The sequence below is a fragment of the Rhea americana genome, unplaced genomic scaffold (assembly GCF_003343005.1).
Source record: "Rhea americana isolate MKP2758 unplaced genomic scaffold, rheAme1 scaffold_28, whole genome shotgun sequence".
In the NCBI taxonomy this organism is placed as follows: domain Eukaryota; kingdom Metazoa; phylum Chordata; class Aves; order Rheiformes; family Rheidae; genus Rhea; species Rhea americana.
In genome coordinates, this window is record NW_028186401.1 from 3,618,707 (window position 1) to 3,639,127 (window position 20,421).

At 42.1% G+C, this 20,421-nt stretch overlaps 1 long non-coding RNA gene across 2 annotated transcripts; it reads left to right on the forward strand.

The window, feature by feature from the left end:
* Positions 1–1,493: 1,493 nt before the first annotated feature.
* On the forward strand, positions 1,494–19,205 carry LOC146593786 (uncharacterized). Of its 2 annotated transcripts, none has more exons than XR_014896320.1 (3): positions 1,494–1,748; positions 7,394–8,180; positions 19,046–19,205. It is a non-coding gene; the product is annotated as an uncharacterized LOC146593786 (long non-coding RNA). The 2 variants fall into 2 exon arrangements; XR_014896319.1 differs by lacking the exon at positions 19,046–19,205 and adding an exon at positions 12,173–12,464.
* The last annotated feature ends 1,216 nt before the right edge of the window (positions 19,206–20,421 follow it).

Genomic DNA, 20,421 nt, shown 5'->3' on the forward strand with positions numbered 1-20,421 from the left:
GAACCCAGCCTGATGCCATGGACAGCTGAACCTTTGACTAGCCCCGACTGACGTAAGAGAAGTTTTGGCTTCTCTGTCATTCTGGCCTTTCTTTACATTTCACCTGGGATCTGGGATCCTGACAATATTTAAGGTTTCTGAGAGTGAAAACATCTTTGTTTAATTTAGTCTTTGGCTTATGACCAACTGCACTGGCTCATGCTGACCAAAATGTTTCTCTGTACTGCACAAATATATGCGGAGAGGCAGAGGAAGAGCGTGTGCCTCTGCATGCACAGCGAGGTGCCCAGCTCTACCGCCCCGGCCATGTGGATGAGGTGAGTTGGGAACTGGAGAGGCTGTCCTCCAACAGGAAGGAAAAACATCAGTCCCACTCAGACCTGTTTGAGACAGGATCTTGTCCTCCTTCCCTGCCTTCTTTACTCCCCAGTTTGTCCTATTTCTCCCTCAAGGCACAAGGGGCGAGAGGTGGAARGGGGGATACTTTTTAGGTATCCAGAACAGTATCTTAGGGTGTGATTCAAGTACCATGTTCAAAATCATAGCAAGAGTTTTGAACCAGGACTAGAAAGGTAAAAACACTACCCCTTCCCTTCATGGGGGACTCAGAGTCATAGGGATCTTGGCAATCCAGACTGTCACTTCTTCACAGACTCTTTGATCTCAGATGCTCACACATCCTCCAGCAGCTTTTCTTCAAGCCACTGTGTTCAAGAGGCTCGGGAAGACTCAGTCACTGAGCCCTTCAACAGAGCTTTGCACAGCGCTTATTTATGTTCCTAAAGGAACATAAGTGAAAGCACAAGTTACAGGAAAGGAGATTCAGAAATGAAAAGGAAGCAACATGACCTGCATCTTGAGCAACTAGCCCGCCCTCCATTGCCTTGCCAGGAAAAGCCGCAGTGAAATCAGTAATGCTCATTCAGCTGAGACTAGCACTTCAGGGCAGAGTGGAGAACAAACTGATCCTTCCTTGAGGAATGACTTTCCTGTGCCTTTCCCTTCCCAACAGTAAAACAGCCTGTGCTTRTTAATGATACCCCTTCTGAACTCAAATGTCCTCCTTTCCCTGCATCATTTGGTGTTCCAGCTGATACTTGGAGAGGATTTCTGCAGACAGGACTCTCCCTGCAAGGTAAGTGCCAGCTACAAGTCGGATGAAATGAGGCATTTTTCCTTTGCCTTCTGGTATATCAGAAGACACCATAGTCCAAGTCTCAGTTTCAGTGCTGGAACCATTCTACTGCTCCKAGTCAGGAGCCTTTGATCTCCGGCAGAAAGATTAGAGAACCGTTCTGAACAGTAGAAAAACGTGAGGCCTCAGTGAATCAGCTCAAGGATTTTCCTCTTAACTAGACTAGATAGCAAAGATGGAAAATACAGAGATTAAACTGCATCAAGAACAAACACTGTTCAGTCGTCTGCTTTAGATTTTTACAATGTCTTATTAGGAGCTGATTGACAAAGAAGAAAAGAAATAATAGGAATAACAAATCCATAGCCTGAGTAACAGGAAGAAGGCAAGAATGTGACGATTTTACAGACCGATGAATTGAAGTGAACACAAACTTCACAGCTCTGACCTTTTAAAGCRTCAGTCATACTGGGAGCATTGGCGTGGAACAGTGCTTTTGATTTGTGCTATGATCAGAAACACCGAGAGACTCCATTCTGCACTTTGTCAGCTAAGGCTGATCACCCTCTTGCCAGCGCAGTTTTGGAAAGCCAGGGATCTGTTCTGCTTCAAGGTAAGAGTGAACGCCTGCCCTCGCTCCCCTTGGTCACTCAGTGAATCCGCACGATGTCTTCAGGTGGTGTACAAAGTGGATGTGACTTTTCCAGCTGCTCCCTACCCTAATCCCAATCTCCCAGATGTGAGTGTGTATGGCTAGTGTGGGGGATTATTGGCAGGACTACTGCCTTCTGTCAGCTGCTCCTTATTACAGCCCCTTCAGAAATACCCATCAGTTTAGCAGCCTTTCTGTCATACATAAGCATAACTATTTTCTCTTAAGACCATCTACTTGACCACCTAATGACAAGGACTCACTGGGCCAAGTGCTGTCCGGCTAACCTGCAAAGCTGCCCTCTGCTTGACACCAGAGGTCATTTCTGATGTTTGGAAGAGATTTCATGCTGCCCAAAGTCCGAGAGAGTTTTCCATGAGATCACTCCCTCCAAAATTATCTTYCTCAATGACAGACAGGGCTTAAACAGGCATAGATATACATTCTTGTCCAAGCCTGAATCTGCACAGTTAAAATTCACAATATGATGTCGATGCTCTCAAGAATCAACCTACACAATGACGCATGGAGCTATCCCAGGTATGACAACAGTAAAAGAGAAACATAACAGAAGTGGTACGGTGAAGATAACTTGAGCCCTGGAGTCTTTGGAGGCCTGCCTGTCTTCTTTTGCTTGGCTACAAAAGAATATCACTTTCTACATCAAGTTTTTACAAGGATTCAGAAAGTAATTAAATAATATAAGGGAAGAAACTTCAGAAGGTACAACCTCCAGCCCAGAAAGTCACCTATTCTTACACGTCTTTCCTAGCAGCCGTTTGCAAGATCTTGGCATCTTGGCAGAAATTGACATTTAGCCTGTGAWTTTATTCTAACCTAGTATGACTGGTTTTAGCTGAAAATACTTTAGATTATTCTCCTGTATGGGTCCAGAAGCAGAAGCTCTATAAAATGGTAGGGAAAGCCGGTATTTCTAACCCTGCAAACAATCAATATGCCTTGGAAACACACAATGAGAGCAGATCTGCAGTCTGATTTTGCCAGTTCATGAACTATGACTCATTTACATAAGCATTGGTTCATTTGGGAAAGCTTTTCTAGGCTGAACAGCAGCTCTGTACCTTCTGAAGCAAGCTAACTCATGATTCCTTCTGATAAGGAAGGCATAGAAAAGTGAAAAGCAGGGTATCTGTGTATAGATTAAATAACATGATTGCTTTCTATTAATATAATATAGCAGAAAGGGAGGGRGTGGGGAGCACAGAAGTGCTAGCAAAGGATAATGGCTATTAAGCTAACAGGGAAAGCTGGTACAARAACATATGAATTATAACTGGCCACAAACTGAAGAGCGGGAATTAGATTAGAGAACACCTCATCATTAGAGCACAAGRTTCTGGAATGGCCATTCGATCAGGCCAGCTTGGACCTAGTGGTCCTAAATTCCCAAGCAACGTATTAAAGCAAGAAGGTGTTCTAAAGGATTAAACTACTGATGAGTAGTTTATGAGCTTGCCTGCTTGGGTGTAACTATCATCTGAGGAGGGCAGGGAGAGCTTTTGCAAAGAGCTCATTACATTGAGGATTACTTTATCAAGAACACAGAAAAAATACCTCCTCCCCAGTCCTACCATCTCTGTCTCAGTTGGCACAAGTCTTCCTCTTGTATCTATATTAACATGTTGCCAAGATAATAAATGATGAATTAATTTCTCTGAGGACTTTACACATTTATCAGTCTGTAAGATTAATCTTAAATTCAAACTCAAATTTAAGCAAAGGGACTGGCAATGCCTGGAGAACTCTGGAAACATATCATTCAGAACCCTGTTTCAGATCTTTACAGACTTTATGAAGATACACATCATTTCAAAAGGCCTGAAAGATTCATTTTTGAAGTGCCACACAGTGGTCTTTATCTCATAGATTTTCTGTGATCTCTTTCAGATTGCCTAAAAAATGAAATAAAATTGCTCTATTACAGCCTTCCATGGCTCCAAAACTCCCTCTCCCAACCCTTGCCAATAGGACCACATGATTTTCCCCACAGCACTACAAGTAATCTCTTTCTAAATTAAAAGGCAGGTGTGAAACAAAGTTTTCCCCCTTTTTCTGTGCTCTTCAAGTATGAATAAAGAGAAATTCCTGAGCACAAGTAGATAATCCATGAATAATTCATCAGCCCCATGTTATCTTCCAGATGTACAGACCCAGGTGCCGATTCCTGTGCCTTTGAGTCTCCTGAGGGGCTTGGATACGATTGAGATAGACTTCTCTTCTGCTAGGTCTTGTTTCAGCTCTTAGACCTGTGCTAGCAGCATTCTCAGACTGCAAGAAAACTCCCTGATGAATTACAGCTTCCCTTCTTCTTTGTTCTTTTTTCATTGGTTTTGTCCAATATGCCTACAAAAAATCACCCCTCACTTCACAATTCTTGCAGAAAGGAATAAAACAGAGAGAAAGGTTTTATATTTGCCCACAGAAACATGTATTTCATCATAGCTGTGTGTTGCCCCAGGTTTAGCTAGGTGGACATACGGTTACTGGACAGAGGAGCATTACCAGATTCTGCTTTGCATTAGTCAGGTCAAAAAAAGTCCAGACTCCTAATTTTATGCAGAGATGTTGGTTTGCATTAAAGGAATGGCAGAACAACACTGATAAAGTATTCCTTCGATTTTTAAGCTGCCTAATATAATAGAGAATATTAATCAAAGCACAAAAGAGACTCTCATGCTTCCCCAGTCACATATGTCATTAGATTTACTCTCCAGCTTTAGAAACTTTCTTCCAAGTTATATCTTATATAGCAGTTACTAAATTAGGCTAAAAGTTTTCCATCTATTCTATTTTTCTCCCCAGAAAATAGAGTATTTTAAGTTTAACTCAGAATGATTCTTCTTTTTCTGGAAACAATTTTTGTTTCATTTTCATCTGGGACAAGAGAGAGATTTCTTTTGTATTCAGCCAGCAATATTCAAGTTTGAGTCCTTTTTCACAGTGCCCAAAACTGCGGAAATTTTCAAGGTCTGTTTTTTTGCAATGAAATTTTTCTCCGAAAAAGGTTACAACTGCTTCAGCTAGCTCTCAGAGGGAAAGTTTTCAAGTACCAAAAGGGCTCCGTTCACACCTCGCACAGCCAAAGTCAGTCGCCCAAAGATCTCCCTTTGTCACAAAGCYCGAATAGCCAACGGAGACCAGCTTCACCGCTGCAGTGTGGCAGTGCCACGGGGAGGACGTGGTACGGTGAGGAAAGCGTAACACAACACAGAGCTCTCAGCTGAACCTTCCTCCAAAACGTAGTTGTGCAATTACAGTCAATCACGTAGTGACTTTTAGGTTACAACGAGAAATTGCTATTGACTTCCAGCTAGAGCAGGATTGGTAATATTGCCCTCCACCCTTTTCAGTGCTTCGAGCATATTGACTAAAAAGATGCTGTTGCCCTGAGTCACAATGTTACATAAACATATTCACTAGAGGGAGCATCTTATTGTTCGCTCTTACTTAAATTTTATTCGTCTTTCTTGCTTGAGGACTTGCATTGAAAAAAAAAAAAAAAAAACCTTACTCTATCATCCAAGAGAGCAGTGGGACTGCAGAGACAGAAAGCAGAGGAGCTGGCCATGCACAAGGGCCATCAGCCACCAAAAGAAAAATTGGGGACAGATACAGAAAAATATTTCTCTTCATACTTATTTGTAGTCTTCTTTTGACAGTACCAGGAAAACTAGCATGTGCACAAGAAGTCAGTTGCATTTGTGACCATCCCATTGACTCTATCTTGCTAATAACAGCACTCACACCACTACTAAATACTTAGAAGGTTTTATTTTTCTCCTCAGTCTGTGTGGAGGGCTTGCGAGGTCATCAGCTTTCATACAGGAAAAAAAAAAATCTGAATTCAGCAGGAGGGAATTTTATGATTGACTTCTTTTGAGATCATGCCAGTTAAGGGAAGATAGATCTTGTTTTAAGATGTGTTTATTCGCAGTTCTTCACCTACACACATGTTCAGTTATAAATGCGGGTATCGTAAACAGGGCTCTGTGCATGCCTGTTTCTGTGGGAAGAAACTGAGCAGAAAGGAAATGACAACTTATTCTCTAAAGCCTCCACTATGCTTATAAAATGACTCTTCCAACTGTGAAATAATCCTTCAACTACTGGATACCATCGATAAAAATTTTGGGTGGAAACACGTTACCAGAATGCATTTAAGTGTTAGTTTCTGCGTGATGTTAACASCAGCCAACTACCTTTTACTCATTCAGCTTGAACCAGTTTGATGGGTAGAGATATCAGGGTGCCTCCACCAACCTGAGCCACCTGTGGTTCTCAATGTGGTTGTCCCCATCGCCCTGTGAGCAAGGGCAGCTTCTAACTTTTGTGCTCAACGTTTGACACCTGGGTACTTGGGCCTATTAGTGGAAAAATTTTGTACTGGATGAGTCAGCCCTACTGAGTGCTTGGGTATATTTAGGTGTATTACACCATGGCCTAAGCCTGCTTGATTAAGACTATATAGCTGCTTATCCGGCCTGGGTATCACTTGGCTGTGAAAGCAGAGATGTTTTTAAGGCTAGCTGTTYGGGTGACTCTTAGGAAAAATAGCTAGAGGTGCAAGTAGCCAGGCCAATACATAACTCATTTGGCACATTGCAAGTTTTATACAGTATAAGGAGAATTGTTATTTGAGAAAATCAGCAGGACATCAACAGGTATTCATGGTCTGCCCTCCTTGTGCACTTCTGTAAATCCCATGAGAGCCCCCAGCTGCAATTTTAGGCATCTAATTGCTATAGACACTCCTGGATGACTGTATGAGAATCACATAAAGATATATTTTCCATCCCCTCCCTGGATGGGAAATGAGGCAAACACCTGAGCAGCTGAATCAGAAGGTAATAGTAACATGCAAACATTTCTGTGAGTCCATTTTAAAACTCCCTATACCAGCCAGTAAATACAGAATATATTGTGCCTTGCAGTTTTACTAATTTATAGCTATGATATTGTGATTATTAGGTCATCAACATTTTGAAGTGGGATTTAAAGCAAGAGAATTTGAACACAGGAAGGAGAAAAGAAGAAAAGGAAAGGAAAAAAAAATAGAACAAGATAGCACTTCAAAAAGAATGACACCCCAGACAAAGAATCTGATATATCTATCACCATCAAATGGGTGATACATCATTTTGCAATTAATTTTGAGAGCTAAATACATTCAGTATTGATTCCAATTAGCTCTGATGCCCAACTTACTCTCCATTACTTCCTCACTCCTTGATATAAAGTCCTGAAGTACATGGATAGTGACTAAGGTAATTTTTTTCCTTCATGTGCGTCTGCTACATGTGTTTCTCAAGCTAGGCCCTTGCGCCTTGCAGTTTCAAAAGATTTGGACCAAACCATTCAGAGCTGTAAATCTCCAGTGCTTCACCAACTTCTAGAAAGCACGAGCATCTTTCACCTATTTTCTGCCTCATAGCACTAAACCAAATTGTTAGGCAACCCCTGGTGCTAATTAACTAATAATGTAATTAACAATGATTCAGATGTCTGGATTTTGTATGCAGACTTGTGTTTAAAGAGAAATTGCTTTGGAGCAAAGGGATCCTAATTTGAATTTCTATCTTCTTCAGCTCTTCGCAAAGATAAACCCCAAGGCCCACATCTCACTGACTGCATCCGWATGAACTTTCCCTTTTGAGTACAACAGGGAAGTAAAGCAGGTGAGGAAACCCAACAGAAGTTTCCACGTTAGTGGTTCAAGTGCTTAGATGGTTGCTGTTTTCCCAAGACCATCGTTCTCATTATAAACAGTTGACTCAGAAACATTACAACAGATTTCAAACAAAGCATTCCCTCCCCATCCCCTGCTGCTCTCTTCCCAATACACAGAAATGCTTAAAGCAAACCAGATGTGCTGCACAAGGATATTCTGTGATAAAATCCTCAGACGGTTCTCACTCTCCCAGTCTGTACTCCAGCGTTAGAAGTGGCCAGTTCATTTCCCTAAGCTATTATGCAAAATAGTCTGACAGGCTAAGGTGCTGGAGAGATGMTTTCCCTTCTCTAATGTGACTTTCACACTCTCCCGATGATATACAACTTTAATAAAAAACATTAGAAGAAAGTTCAGCTAAGTTGGGCATGTGGCACACAACTCAGTCCAATTCTCCYCTCAGGCACTAATTCAAAACATATCCAAAAATGCTGATAATCATCCAGTGTGCTGAGAGCCTGGGGAAAACACACAGAAGTTCATGTGCTGGAAGGTCATGAACAGGCAATGCCATTTTGGGTAAGAATTCCCAGGCAAACTTCATCTCCACACAAAGGTGAGATGCATTTGACTCAGCTGATAAGAAGGCATGAGATAATACCAGTTGGGTCTTCGGTGGAACTCTTCATCCTTTAAACTCTTAGGTAAGCTTTCTTTCTGCTGTATTTTATAACTGGGGCAATCCTGAGTGACCTGAGAGATGAAGAGGTCCCTGATACAGCGCAGGGTCAGACACGCTAAACCTCAATCAATGTGTTGTTAGGCAATAACAGATTCAAAACACTGCTGCAAGCCTACCACAAGCTCCTCAGAGGCTTGACCAACCTCCAGCAGGAGCTAAAACTAGCACATGGCTTTTCGCAGACCTCTAGAAAGACCAAGAAGCAGGAGTAGTATATTACAGTTATGCCCTGTCTTCCCCTGAGTACTTCAAGTGCAGGTTCCTCAAGGGGGGCAGTAGGGTATCAGAGGGGATGGAGAAGAGGAGAGGAGAGGGAAGGTAGAAAAGGGAGCATAAGCAAGCAAGCACGCACAGTATCTTGTTAAGCCCAAATTATCTGAACTGCCCTTTGGTAAAAGCTACCATTTCCTGGACTCTTCCCTTCCACCACTCCATTATCCAGCTTTAATATTGTTAAATTCTTCATGGATCTCTCTACTCAGTTATAAAGGCCTTTAAGACAAAAGGTTGGGATCGGCATGCTCTCTGCAAGGTTTCTCATTCCCCCCATTACAGCCCCATCTTTAAAATTCACTCATGCAGAAGGCTCCCATTTGTCAGTGTGATTCAAATCCCTCATCAGAATTCAGCCAAATGGTGTCTGCAAAGCGCCATCCCTCCTTTGGGTCATTATTATGTAAGGAAATAAACTGGAAAGAAAGAAAGAAAAAGACCTAGGTGGACGGTCACACAATGGGAAAGCCGGGAAGACCGCAGTGACTCCAGTGTTGCTGTGTGCTTCATGTTTGTCTTGAACACTTCATCTTCTTCCCTGTCTGAACCCAAAGCTCCCATTAATAGACAAAAGCTTAAAAGCTTCCCCACAGGGATAAAAGGAGGAAGGAAACTGTTCCATAAGAGGGAGGCAGACTTTAGCTCCAGCAGTACTAGAAATTCATCATTTTTATGACAGTTACAGGCGTTATAGTGAAGTAAGTATGCTGAGGATGTACCACAATCAAATTTCAATTTGGACTTTTGTTATTTGTGGAGTTGTAGTCCTAGCCCCAAACAGGACTGCGTTGTGCTAGGCATTATGTAAACACAGGCTGAAAAGATGATCTTTGTCCCTAAGTCTAAGACAAGAGAAAGCAAGTGGACACAGGTGGATGGAGCAAAGACAAACATGAAATCATACTGCTTATCAGTGTAGGCTACATCTGTGCCATCAAGGCACAGAGCTTGGGACGTTCTCTGGCTCTCAGATAATAAAAGTCACCCTTATTTTAAGGCACACAACTCTGATAAATTAAGTTGGATGAAGTTATAGATGTTCAAGCTGAGGGGTACAGAGGGTTAAGATCCCAAAGGAATCTTACGCTGTTTCTAGTAACAGTATTTGTCTTTGCTTCACATCCCATTGGATTAAGCAACAAAATATGGAACTAAGACAATTTCCAAGATATTAATTACAATTTTTTTTATTCAATTTTAAAAACATATTTGGTTTGGAATTAAGACTCTGCAGAAAAAAAATCCAAGTTCAGCTAGAGTTCATTTACCCTCCAGAAAAGTATCTGTTCTCCTGAGTCCCTTTCAAAGCGCCACGTGAAAACTCTTGACATTTAGGAGGAAAGATATTTAGGGACATAAATGGCATTACTTGCTCACTTCAAAACTGAGAACTCCCAGGTGTGGAGAGTGGCAGCAGATACTGTACAAAACAGAATAGAGAGCATCTGTCCCAGGGGGCCATAACAGAGCTTGGAGAGAGGAGGATGGATAAGAACAGAGATGGAGGAGAAGAAACGAGGAYACAAGATTAGTGAACGCACCCACCATGGACTGTCTGTCTGTCTCATGGCAGTTCACCAGCCAGCTGCCCAGATCATATTTAAAACCTCAAGCATGACAAACTAGAAATCATGACATTATCTTTGGTATTTGAAAGAGCCAGGGAGCTAAATAAGGATGAAAAATTCACAAGGGGGGAAAAAAGAGCAACAAGCCAAGAGATGTTAATTGTTCCATATATTTGGATCTGCCTTCCAGTACAAAGGGTACAGAAGAGAACCAGCTGATCAAAGGGCCTGCATTTCACACCTTGGGTTTGCTTCCTCAAAAAGCTGAGGAAAGGAGAAAGCGGGCTGACAGCAAAGCTGCCGTATCTCTCTCTCTCTCTCTCTCTTCACTTCTCCCTGCCTCCCCCCCGCCACCATCCTGAGGCTATCTGGGGACATTTGTATCCAAAAATATACAGGCACATAAAAAAAATCCTGAGGATCCAATATCATTCATCAAAGAGACAGCCCATACTCCCCATACTCGTTCTGATGACAATGGTGCTAATCTTATCCCCTGGCTGCTGCCCAGAAGTGACATCATGCTTAGAAATGTGTATTTGTTTTAGAGGCTATTTACTGCAGGAGAAGGGGAGAGATACGAATCCAGGAAATTAACTGGATTTGTGGACACCGCGGAGAGAGGATCTTCAGTCTATTGCAGTCCTGTGTCTATCACACTGCTCTGTGTCACTTTTAAGACCCATCAGTGCAGGGAGCGCTCAGGTCCTTTGAGTGAAAGACCTTTTTAAGCCCTTTCAGCTTCCAAGTATATGGGAGGTTAATACATGCACATGAGCAAGACAACATTTCTCAGGTAGGGAGCAGAGTATCAGCTGGCTACAGTTCCCTTTCCAACGGGTCACAGGTACCGAAGCGATCTCATCTAACAGCAAAGAGAGATCACCTCTTCTAGTCACCCTTTATTCCATAACTGACTTTTCTTCAGCATGAACTCTGGAATGGTTTAAAGGCAACGGGACCTGCTCTTTAAGCATTCCTATGGAAAGAATAAGTGGTTAACTGGAGAGACATCAGTCTTCATGAACTTCAGTCTAAATTAAGAACACTCCCATCAGAAATCCCCAAAGCAGACAAGCTTATTCATACAAAACAAAGACAGATTCCTAGTAGGCAAATTACTTCAGCACCTCACCAGGTTATTCTATGCCACTATAAACTCTTCATGCTAAATCTAGGCCCCTCATCCGTATCTGTGTTGGAGGCAGTTTCATCAAGTCAGTTGTTAGAATCACAGCCAGCTCCYGTTTGCCTCATTTCAGAGCACCTGGGTCCTTGCTGAGGCTGACTTGGGGCTTTCCAAGCAGTCCACTCAGGGCAGGAACTGAATACCTGATGACTTGACACCTTGCTCCAGGGACAGGGGACTTGTGGGACACGCTATCCCACCCACACTCTCCACACTAATGCAATCACAACACAGCACATCCAGAGAGAATGAGAAAAYGCAGTCAGTTCAAAAAAATGGATTTTTTTTTTTAAGGTTGGTTGTGCTGCTGTCAAACAAAGTATGATGGGTAATCTGTGGCTTCAAGGGCCATCAACCAGGAAATGGGGTTTGCATTATTCATCCTGAAATAAATATACAGGGATTAAGCAATCAAAGAAACTTCATTGAAAATCACAGTTCTAAATATGCATTTCATGTAGATTTTAATCAGTTCACTGCTTCCTAATTACTACCATGTGAGAATAGAGGACACTATTTTGAACCTTAACGATAAAATAAATTAATCACCATTACATAATGATTTAAGCTCAAATATGTTTGCAATCAATATGTATTCAGAAAGCRTAAAATAATGACCTGATTAGATCTCAAGCAAACACACATTTAAGAACCCTAACTGATGACATTACTGTTAATACCCCTCCTCTCTTGCAATCAGGCCCATATCTTGTGGCAGGAGGCAACCCTGATGGCYAAAGCACATGATCAGGGCACAAGAAAAGCACTATTTTTTTTTTCCTGATGCTATCCTAACTCTCTTCTCAGCTTGACTATTTCATTGCTTCATCCTCTCCATGTGAACAATAAAAATAAATAAGTAAATAAATAATAAAAAGAACATACACCAACGCATGCTAACGATTTCTCACTCCTCCAACCCAGGTTCTTGCACCTTGCTTTGCTAGTTCGCTGAAGAAACAGCTATCAGGACTCAACATATTGGACTCTTTCCTACTTCAGGAGGCTGCCAGAGCAGATATTCCCGTAACAAGGCTCACCTTGGTTCTGAGATCTGAGACAGCTTATAAAGTGCTGTGAGACCCTTCAGAGTGGTTCTAGCTGAAATCGCACACTTTGTGCTGTACTCCCTGCAAACAGGCTATGAGGGAGAATCTCAGCCCTAGAGATCTTGCAGCTAATCAGAAGAAAAAAAAAAAAAAGGAAGGAAAGGAAAAAAAAAAGTTGATGGGAAACAAAGAACAAAGGCAAGGAGAACAGGACACACCAGCACCAAAAAGAGCCCATCACCTGACCCCCAAATTCACCAGGCTGCTGCTCCTCAGCACCTCCACCAGTACTCAAAACATCAGGACACAGCTGAAGACAAAAATTAACCTTGATGATTTCCTAATACTAATCATAGAGGGACAAAGTGCTGGGTTTTATTCTTTTGGGAAAGGTATTTTTCTTYAGAAGCAGCATTTTCCACTACGAATATCATTAGAAAAGCAGAATGAAAGGATGGAAGTCAGCGAGCCAACTTCTTCAGTTATAACCCCGGGAAGATTAATAGCTAGGCTCATTGTCCTAGGCTCCACAAAGAGAAATGGGCTGGATAAGCTCTGACTTATTGCCTTATCCTCCCATTGCCTTTCAGAACAATTTTTCCTGGCTTTGTCCAAATAGACTGATATGACATGGAAAAATTACTTTTTTCTTTGAACGTTTTGTGTAAGATTCTTCAAATCTGGCTTAAAAGCAGAGTAGAGGGAAAAAAAAAAATCCATCCTTCAAAGAATAGAAGTCAACCCCTGAATCCGGCCTGTTCTGGGTACACAGGCTGTAGAAGGTTACAGACGGCCAGCATAATATACAAAATCTCCCTACAACACTAATCTGTGCCTAGCAATTCAATGAGATAAAAATTTGATAACACGTTGGCTGGCTGTGATTGCCCAGGGAAAAACATCTCCTTCATAATAATCTTATTATAGGCTAGTAGAGCTATTTTTGTGCCTATTCTTTGTGCAGAACAATTTATTTTTATGGCTAGTAAAAGGAAATAAATTTCTCGGAAATGGCTCCTCAGTGAATTGGGGTCTGTGTAGCTCATTTTACGTTTATAGATAAGCAAAAGGTCAATTGAATGTTATGTCTTTTATTGCACGGCCTGCTAAGTCCTCACATAACAGGAAGAAATAATACAAACGTTCTGCCGTTCCCCTCCAGGAGTCTTGTTTGAGGGGAGCCTTCTGTTTTGTGAGGTCGCTCTAAGGCACAGAAGATCAATCACTTGTCACAGGGCATTTGTCTGTCTTGTGAGATTTAATAGAGAGCATGAGATTGGAGACAGTAGATACTGCTATTGCGGAGAGCACCCGGGAAGAAACGCACCGGGATCCTCCGGCGTTTTTACTGGTTCTCATCATGTACAGATGCACCCAGCAATATTAACTTACTAGATACTTCTCAGTGACTTCAATAGAGTTACCATCAGCAACATGACCAGGAGAAGGTCTAATGCACAGAAATATATATATAATGCATACAGTATATATATTAGATATAAAGCTTGGATCCTTATAGCACCCCTGTTCCAGTTTTATCTGAGACTCACCCTACTGAATTATACCTCACTCCTTTCCCATTTTGCCTTTCTTTGCATTGCACCTTGCAGAACAGGGGCCATGATCTCAGTTGACCTTTAAGAGAAAGTATTAGTGTGAAAACAGTTGATACAGCGACTGTGGCTGCAAAACGGCACAGCATGTTGCTGTTCTTATGAAAAACACTTTCAGGGAAGAGTGGCTCCTGAGAACACCAAGCAGCACATTCCTGACATTTCCAGCACGTTCGCAGGGCATAATGCCACGCAGAGGGCAGCGAGTGCTGGAGCCTGGTATTTCTCAACAGTACTACATCTTCTTTGTGGACATAAAATAAAAAGTACACCCTAAACAGACCCAAACAGTTTCTTACTGCACATGCCCAGCTCTCCTCCGCTTTCATCCTATCTTCCTTCTAGCGATCTTTCTTGCTAGCCCTCTTCTCTGCCACAGGCTGCCTCCAGGACATCCTTTAGGCTGTCTCCCCTCTTCCGCTTAGAGTTCCCTCACCCATTTTGTACCCCAGCTCCTCTACCCTCACCCATGTGATAGAGGAGCAGGGCATAGCCCGTTAGCTAATGGGCCCTCACCAATAGCACTCACCAAATCCTCTGGCCCAGAGTTTGTCCAAACCCGGTCAGAGAAGCAGCACAGACATAAATAGGTCTCATTTTTGGAAATTAGTAAACCCATCAGTTCCTGCTTTTCTTTCTGATACTGTTGCAGTATTGAAAGAGCACGACTCAGCCATCTCTTTCAGAGAAAGTTTTGCCAGTTTGATAACGYAACAGTTCTTTTGGTAATAACAACACTGTTGGAGGAAGACAAGCYTTGTACTTCCACCTTTGGTCTTACAGATTTGACCTGCATGCTCTCAGATCTATAGGGATGCAGAGAAAGCAAATGAAYCATGACTAGGCCCTCCATTTTGGAGCAAGTTACACCCTAAGCTTACTTTTGACGTAGTTAAATATTACAATAAGGTACTCAAAGGTGGTCAGAAAGTGTATTATTCCAATAGCTCTTTAGCACTAATTCTGTGCTAGAACTTCCATTGCATCTGTGTATATATAGACAGCATAGTTCAGTATCTACACCCTGCCCACTCTCCTTTCTCATTTAGTGTTTGATATCTGAATTATGTGCCAGTTATGCYGCTAAAATGAGCTCTTAGAAACCACCTTTTCCTCATCCACTGAAGCAGCTACAATTCCCTGACATAACTCATCTAATCACCACCTCAATGAGCAGGGCTTAATCTAAATGCATGTACTGAGCAACTGCCACATGTACTCTTCATTTGTCTTACACGGCTTTACATTAAAACCTAGCATGGATCTTTGATACATTATAGATGACAATATCAGACTGTACATGGTGTAAATTAGGACCAGCTACTCAAAGGACATTACAATTATCTCCTCACAGATACATAGCTTTAATTAAGCTATTGCCATCTTGAGGGATTAACAATCAGATCCTAGCCCATATATGGCAAGGACACGAAATGCAAAGCCCTGATTATTTTGGCACCCTCAGAGCTCTTGAGCTGTAAAAATTAAAATGCCTTGGAAGGAAGAGCATGCTATAGCTGAAAGAATGTATTACCTGCCAATGCAGCTGACTGGATATTCACTGCAGTCAAGAAACAGAACAGAGACAAGCCTGAAATTTTTAGCAGGAGGAGCACAGAGTTCATCATTGACTTGGCTAAGTTGAGTGTATTTCACACAAGAAGGAACTGGAAGTTCATATCCCCCCCCACCCTCCTTGTCTCTTGCTTTCTAAGATAGTTTCTAAGTGACAGAATTTAGTTTGTCAAATCTTTTTTTTTTCCTCCTAGACATACTATATTCTGCTGTTGAATTACCAAGAAGCATTCATCTCCTTATAGGATAATAATGGTTGATGTCTAATGGGTTTGTTTTTCCATGTTTCCCCCCACTGAGGGAAGAACTCTGGCCAAAATCTCCCCCTGCACCTATAGAAGAGCGGCAGAGTGCGTTACAACTCTCCAGTTCTGCTCTTAGAATAATGACCACAACTTATTGTAACAGGCATCTGGAACACACAGACTTGGGCCATTCTTGGATGCTTTAGCTGAATTTCAGCTAAAAGCCAAGCCTGAAAAGTCTCCAAAAGTTTTTAAAGAAGGCTGTATCCATGCTCAAATCTTTTCACTTGACTCCTTGCCACTGGAGCCATTGTATTTCCAATGGCATGGGACACAGCAGGAGCCCAGATGGTATTTAGACCGCACATTAGCCTGATAAAGTGACCACATAAACTTAGTATACTATCTTGAATGAGGTGAATATTTGGGGAGTTTTTTCCAACTCTAGAGCCCTGTTTCCTGTAGGCTCATCGCAATTCAGTTTTCATGGCAACCTATAAGACTCAGAGAGACCATAGTGTTCTGCAAAGGAATTCAGAAACAGGCTCAAAAAAGCAAGAGTTAGGAATAACAAGACATAAACTCAGCCTCAGAGAGATCTCAAAGCCCTGTCCAACTGGGTGTCATTTGAGAAAGGCTCTGATATAGCCTGGATTTTAGCTCAGCTCTTAACAAGCAGACTAGCTCCTTGCAGCTCAGCCTGTGCGTGAGATCACTCACTGCCCCACTCCACTCCTATCTGTTTTCCCCATTCTTCAGAAGTGACAAAGTCAATAAACAGGGTTTTTCCTTTTTTCTTTTTCTTTTTTTTTCCCCCCCTAAGGTTTAATTTCATGAGACTGCAGCAGACGCATAGAATGTGATAGGAAATGTAATGCAAATATTATGGAAACACCATTCATTAATTACATGAACTTACTGTGCCTAAAAGTCCATAAGAACTACCAACATCAATGCAGTGGACTAAGGAAACTCAAGAGATCTCAAAAAATTAAAGACGGCTCAGGCAATACAGCCAGCTACTACTACAAGATTAAACAAAGAGATACTCATCAGTACTCAAACCAGGACATTTTCAAATGGAAGCAACAGGCTAGCTCCCTCTTCTCTTGTGAAGCTATTCCAAGCCTATGCTATTAATTCATTGGGAATCATTTTCCAAAACCAGTGTTTTTAATTTTTGCTCATCTTCTTCATTTTTTTCCTCCACTTTCCTAGATAATTGGCTGCTAAATTATTCAGGCTGTGATGCATACAGAAGTTTCAGAACAAACTATTCCCATCCTCCCCCGAAGCCTACAAAATAAAAGAGGAAGGATGAAGGATGCTCACAGACCAAGCAAGATTTCTTCAAAACTCTGACTTGCGTAACACTTCAAGTAGATTTCCAGAGAAGTCATTTTACCTCATTGAAAATAGACCTAGCATTCTTGGCAGAGGTGACAGACTCTGTTATTCCAAGGTTCRTAATGACCACCCAAATGTTACAGATTCACTTTTACCTAGAAGAATAGCTTAAAAAGGACAGGGGAAAAAACGGGGGAAAAGAAGAGAGGGGGGCAAACAGATTTCACCTCCTCTCTCAGCATCACCAGCACCTAAGGCATAGAGCCATAGAATATTGTTTAACACCAAGTCTAAGAGTACCACCCCAAAATGCTGGAGCGTGGATCCCTGCGTAACTTGCCCCCAAAAGCCCATCATCAAGTCTGAGTAGCCTAACTCTTGCCTTTGGTATACCAAAGCCCCTCCTAAATTAAGGATTCCAGTTATTTACTTGCCATGCCCCTGAGTTGTCTTGTTTGATTAGTGCACCAGACTCAACAAAAATAGCAGGTATCTCAGACGTATGTTGAGCATGCTAATTCAGGCAGGCCTGAAGGAAGAGGACGTCTATCTCAGTTTTAATAAATGGTCTCCGAAGTCTCGGCCTTTGCTGAAAGTTAGGAAAGCAGCTTTCTACTCCACCTCCAGCCTACAGGCTTTAAGCTCCCAGCTCCTCCCTCTCCAGGAAGCCCACACAGGAGGGAAGCAGACAGCTGTCAGCTGATTAAACCTGCTGCCAAGCCTGACCAGCTAACTCAGGGACTTCCCTCCGTGGTGCTCCATCAGCCACTGAACCATCTTAATCATGTTTAGCAGCCTAAAGCCCCACCATCCTCCCTACAAGCACAGCGAGGTACATATTCCCTCTTCAAGCAGGAGAGGGCCTTTCTTTTATAAGATGAAACCTCAGAGCCTTCTGCCTGTGCCACTACATTCAGATTTGGCCTGTTCCCTCTCTGCGCTGCTCCCTAAACTTCCCTGACAGGGGTTTCACTGCCTGCATCCCCCCTACCCAAGAAACTCCCAAGTGCATCCCCCTTGGCTTGATTCTCCTCTCTTTTATGGAGACCCCAGTGTCCTTAATGGGACCTTAGTCACATACTGCTTAGTCACACATGCAATGCCTTTTGCTTGGAGATGAGCYGGCTTTGGAACAGAGGTAACAGGGAACTGATCTTCTTAAAGATCTGCCCCAGTCTGTGGTGGCTCTGGGCCTGAAGGCAAGTACTCCTCACCCTTTTCCCCCATATTGAATAGCTAACGAAGTCCACACGATCACTCACAACAAGCAGAAGTGCACGTGCTCTCAGAACATTGCTCGAGGCTGGTTTCTGTTAGAGCTTTTTGGTTCCTTCAGTAAAGGGAAAATAAGACAGCCTTTCACGAGGATGCTGTTTGGAGTGGAGGTGAGACAAAAGCTGAACAGTGAATACGATGCACCTGGAAAAAGAAAAAGCTCACTTATTTTGCATACTTAGGCATGCCACAAATTATTAGGACTGGTTTCCAAGGATATTGGAATCTCATTTCCCATAGTCTCCTCTGAAGATCCCAGCCCAAAACATACTACATTTCTGCAAGAGAAGGATCATTATAACAGGGGATACTGTGTTTGCCTGTGAACAAGACAGTCTTGCCAGTGTAAAAGTATATTAAAAGCTGCTCAGCTAAATAATCCCAGTACAGTGTAAGCAACGCATGCCTCTGGGCATTTTGAAAAAAAAATGATGGCAAGAGGTAAACAATTTCTTGGTCTTAGGACTAAGACAATGTCTTAGGAAGAGACAAGTAGTAGTGCAGAAGAGCATGCAAACAGGAAACAAAAACAACTATAGAAAAGAAAGACATTTCCTAACTGTGAATTTCCATGGCCAGCAGGGTTATGTAAATAATGCTGTTCTGATGATCAGCTGTCTCTGTAGCATTGCTAGAAATTAAATGCAGCTCYGTGATGCTAATGACTTCTGCTAACTTTCTGTTAATTTACAGTAGCACCAAGACTTGAAAGCTCTCTCACAKCAGAGACAAGATGCAACTCTCATCACTGTAAGAACTGGGAATAGACTCCTCCCAGAATAAATGGAGGAGGAGAAAAACCTGTCCTAAAAATGGTCAGCTCCGCATTGTTCAATACATACATGAATTCACAAAGGCAACAAATTGGTATCTATTTTTTTTAATTTTCATTTGTAATAAATGCAATATAGAAATCTTTCTTGCCTCACGTAGTATTTTTAATTCCATAAGAGAAGAAACACTAAAAAGGARKGAAACTGAAGACAAAGCCGTGTTATTTTGAAAAAAAMCAGCTATTACACAGATTGCCAAGACTGAAGTCAGCAAATACTATGCATAAACAAGCCGAATACACTTCTACCTTCTGTAAGCAGACATCTGGACACACATCACAGACTTTAGCATCGCCAGATGTGCAGAATTCCATAAACTTAGTGCAGGGTTGGGGATTATTTAAGCTCATTTTCTTTACTTAAAAAGTAGACAGGACGGTTCTGAAAGGTTTCTGAACTAAGGGTTTGTCAAATGCCCAGCATAAATCAAACTTGACAGGGCAATGTGGAGTGGTGATTTCACCCTGCCCACCAGCACTGACTTCTACTCTGATCAATATAAATTTTCAAATGTTCAGAGTAAATGCAAGTAAAATTGTTCCAGTACCATAAACATTCCTTTCATTGTTCCCTCCTCCCCCTTTTGCCCCAGATGCTATTTGGATGGGGCTCTTCAAGCCCTGCTCGGTTTGACACACTGTTTCCCCAAGCAGGCCGTCAGTGTTTGATTAATGGTTCAGATCWTGCACACCACATTTGCCAGAGACATGAAATACTCTGTTCAGCTCTCACTTTGCAAGGCACATACTCTCTCTGATAAGTCGCTTGCAATCCCACAGTATATTTTCACGCCTCGCTTTCCACGAGACCTGTGAAATTTCTCCCCAGCAGTCAAGCCGCAAGCTGAGGCTTTTCATGGCAGGTGGCCCAACTTTGTTGTTGTTTAAACTGCATGATGATGTGGATGGAACCACATTGGTCACGTAGGGTACATGAGCGTTATATACATTTAAAAATTTTGTTCTCATGGTTATGGGGTTTCTCTCAAAATTGCACATGCACAATATATGTCTGTGTGTCTAGAACTGCATTTACGCACAGAAAAACAAACAATTGATGTACAAGAAATATCTGGGCTATGTATTTTTATTGCTGCTCAGACTCCAGGGATTTTTGCTTAGGACTTTTCCTTTAGGTAGGAATCTAATAAATGAGGTTAATCAGAATTCTTGAAAACAACAGTTCAGATGGCAGGTAAAGATGTGGATGCTTTCTGAACTTATATTGAGCAGTAAC